This window comes from Toxorhynchites rutilus, chromosome 1, assembly GCF_029784135.1.
Source record: "Toxorhynchites rutilus septentrionalis strain SRP chromosome 1, ASM2978413v1, whole genome shotgun sequence".
NCBI lineage: Eukaryota > Metazoa > Arthropoda > Insecta > Diptera > Culicidae > Toxorhynchites > Toxorhynchites rutilus.
Window position 1 is genome coordinate 88,519,217 of NC_073744.1, and position 4,049 is coordinate 88,523,265.

The window sequence follows — 4,049 nt, forward strand, 5'->3', positions numbered from 1 at the left end:
GATCAAGCTGGTAAGGAGCGATTGTTTCCCACAAGCACGGAAATGTTGCTCTAAATTTCCATCCGACAAGTAGTTCAAACGGCGTAATACCGAGACGCGAGAGTGGACGTACCTTGTTATGCATGTGCAAATATTTTTCAAGAGCAACTTTCCAATTAATTCCATCAATCTTTGCGGCGGCTAAAGCGTCTTTAATTCCCTTATTTTGGCGCTCAACAGCTCCATTTGATTGAGCACTCAATGAAATTGATTTCCGTATTTTCACACCTCTTTACTCCCAAATCCTAACAAATTTTTCACTTTGGAATAGAGGCCCATTATCACTGAGAATCGACAGCGGATGTCCCCACAGTTGAAAGATTTTTCCCAGCGCATCATTCGTACTCTCTGCGTCTATGTTTTTAATTTCTATGACGTGAAGATAACGCGAGTAGGTATGTACAACTACTAAAAATTTTCCGGATCCACAATCTTTGAAAGAAAAAAAAATCAATTTGAAGAAATCTCCATGGCCTTTCCGGCAACTCACGACTCGTCAAAGGTACAGGTGAATTCTTCCGTGAAAGACTGACGCATGTTTCACAACTCTCTACAAATTTTTCTACTTGCTTAGCCATTCGTGACCACCAGAAGTAATTTCGTAGAATCTTTTTCATAGAAACCATTCCAATGTGTCCTTCGTGTGCTGATTGGAGTGCTCTGTTCCGAAGAGTACTGGGCAAAATCACTCGATCTCGAATAAAAACTAATGCTCCCAAAGCTCTTAAATTCTTTGCTTCTGATTCATATCTTCTTAATGTCTTATCCCATCAACCACTTTTCAATGCTTCACGTACTAAAATCAGTTCAACATCTTTCTCGGCCTCAACCTCAATATCATTCCATGTAAACTCCATTGTACCTGTGTCCAGAAAATACAACATAGCCCTTCAGCCCTTGAAACAGCTCGTTTTCCTATTCTGTGTAAACCGCCGAAAATATACTCGTTCGATTCAGGTTTTTTCAGTCGGTGTCAACGTCTTTGATGCACATGAAATTAGGCGTGGATTATAATCCGCATCATACTGAACTAAAATGGCTCCTAGGCCATGAGGCGACGCATCTACATACAACTCTGTTACATCTTCACTACAAAAATATCCCAATTCTTTTATCTGTGTACAGGCTGTGCTCTTCAAGTAGTTAAATTCATTCTCCTGTCCTGATTCCAGTAGAAATCGTTAGCAATGCCAATTCTCGTAAATAACGAGTTTTATCTGCACGCTGAGGAATGAATCGTTCAATGAAGGTAATTAAGCCTAGGAAACTTTTGACCTCTGCTTGTGATTCAGGTTTTCGGAAGTTTTTGATTGCACCTATTTTCTTTACATCAACTTGCCATCCTCTATTCGACAATATGAAACCCAAAAATTTTGTTTCTTGTTGCGCAAAAGAACATTTCTCATAGTTTATTTTTACCTTATGCTCTTCCAGCCTTTTGATAACTTTCTGCAGGTTTTGATCATGTTCATCCTTCGTTCGTCCGACCACCAAAATATCATCCAGGTAGTTAACAGTTCCTTCGCATCCGGTAAGTATTATGGTTTGCATAACCTCCTGAAAGATATCAGAGGCATTTGTATGTCCGAAAGGCAATCGGCAACATCTGTAGAGAGCTTCACCCGCAAAAAAATTCGTAACATGTCGTGATTCTTCGTCCAGGACAATGTGGAAAAAAGCGTTGGTTAAATCTATCGTGGAGAAGTAATTCGCTCCGTGCAATTCAAATAAAATTGCTTCAAATGTTGGCATCTTGAATGGCATTCTATAAATGCATTTGTTTGGTCCTCAGGGTCCTCACAAATCAATGACAAGACGAATATCTGATTTACCTTTTGGAATAACCAACAATGAAGCGCAAAAACTTTTATCCATATCCGTTATTCATCCGACGCAGCTCAGACCGCAGGGCTCGCGTGCGACAGCATGACTGTCACTTAGCGATGCTGGAGATGCGCATATATGTGTTTTTAATGTGGTTGTCACTTATTGTTGTTTACTTTTGTCATTGTTGTGGATAGAGTCATTGTTGATCGTCCATAGTGAAATGTAACGTTTTAGTCATGTCGTAAATAAAGTTTCCTTTTTATTAATTGTACCGTGCGCGTTTCAATAACCCTGTCGTGATATTGTCTCAGTGCAAGTCCAGGGTCCCGCGGTACAAAAGTGGCGACGAGTAATCGCGAGTGTGTGTTGTTTTGACGTAGGACTACGTCTTTCATTTCTATACCGGGGTGTAAAATCAAAGTTTCGAAAACGAAAGCGTTACGCCGGAGACCGAGATTTTGAGCGTTAATAGCTCCTAAACAACTGAACGAAATGGTATGATAAACACTTCATTCGGAAGATATAATGTCTACGCGTTATATACTTGTTACTTTTTGATCCAAAAACTTGTTTCAATAGTCTTAAAATTGCTTTCAAAACAGGCTATTGAAATCACCAATCGGTATATAAGCGAGCGGCGCTCGGAAATCCACTCAGTTCTAATTGAACAGCGATTGGAGCATGTTGTCGCTGTTGCGGTGAAGCTCTTTATTTATCATGAAAGCGCGGATGAACGGTGTCACCAAGAGCCTGTTTGTGCACCCTAGGCCAGAAGGGAATCTATCAGGAGGAGAGTGATGCCACAAACGGTTCCCTGGGAAGACATCGCTACACACACATACACGCGCGGCTATTAACAGGTGGTTATCGAGTTGGCATTAACCACTGGTGGGCTTCCAGTATCGAGGAAAATGTGGAAATATCTAATCGTTACTGAAAATAATCTGCCAGTTCCTCTGGGAATTTTCAAAATATATTCATGTGAAAGAGTTTAATTGAATGTTTTCTATCCATGTTACACTGTGACCAAATATGTTTCAATCAAGTGCTATTAACAGGTGGTTATCGAGTTAGCATTAACCACTGGTGGGCTTCCAGTATCGAGGAAAATGTGGAAATATCTAATCGTTACTGAAAATAATCTGCCAGTTCCTTTGGGAATTTTCAAAATATATTCATGTGAAAGAGTTTAATTGAATGTTTTCTTTCCATGTAACACTGTGACCAAATATGTTTCAATCAAGTGCTATTAACAGGTGGTTATCGAGTTGGCATTAACCACTGGTGGGCTTCCAGTATCGAGGAAAATGTGGAAATATCTATTCGTTACTGAAAATAATCTGCCAGTTCCTTTGGGAATTTTCAATATATATTCATGTGAAAGAGTTTAATTGAATGTTTTCTATCCATGTTACACTGTGACCAAATATGTTTCAATCAAGTGCTATTAACAGGTGGTTATCGAGTTAGCATTAACCACTGGTGGGCTTCCAGTATCGAGGAAAATGTGGAAATATCTAATCGTTACTGAAAATAATCTGCCAGTTCCTATGGGAATTTAAAATTACATTCATGTGAAAAAGTTTATTTTAATGTTTTCTATCCATGTAACACTGTGACCAAATACATTTGGTTTTGTGATTTTTCAATCAATCGCAATTAACAGGATAGCTTCTGAAGATTATTCTTCCCCATCAGTAGAATATTTCCGTATCCAATATTGGATGCATAAAACCATGTGCCTCCAACGTAACGCTCTCGTTTTCGAAGTCCCCCAAATATTCATTCATTCAGAATGAATTCAGATTCAACTTCAAACAAATGATCTCTAAATCAACGATAGTCCTACGTCACCCTTGCGGTTATACCATAGATATAACCCACTTCCTGTTTTTCACCGTCGGAAAAACACACTGAACATTTCGCCCCCCGCGCGTAGGAAAAGAAAGTGGAGTGAAAGTGCGATGGCGAGCAACGACGACGGGCAGAATAGTATTGACCCCACGGGTGCGGAACGGAAACAAAATCAGCCGATTATCCCCGTGCCGGCGGTCCACTATCAGCAGCAGTATATTCCCGTCTCTGCCGCCCAGCAGCAACAGTACGCGCCTTTCCCGCCCCACCAACCGCATGCACAAGTCGGTAGCGATGTGTTCGTACAAATTTTGCAAATGATGCAGCAG

General features: G+C 40.3%; 1 long non-coding RNA gene across 1 annotated transcript; it reads right to left on the reverse strand.

Annotated features, from left to right (window-relative positions):
* Positions 1-1,220: 1,220 nt before the first annotated feature.
* LOC129765286 (uncharacterized) lies at positions 1,221-1,797 on the reverse strand. Its single transcript, XR_008741414.1, has 3 exons — positions 1,662-1,797; positions 1,459-1,596; positions 1,221-1,384 (listed from the first exon to the last, which is right to left on the reverse strand). It is a non-coding gene; the product is annotated as an uncharacterized LOC129765286 (long non-coding RNA).
* Positions 1,798-4,049: the final 2,252 nt, after the last annotated feature.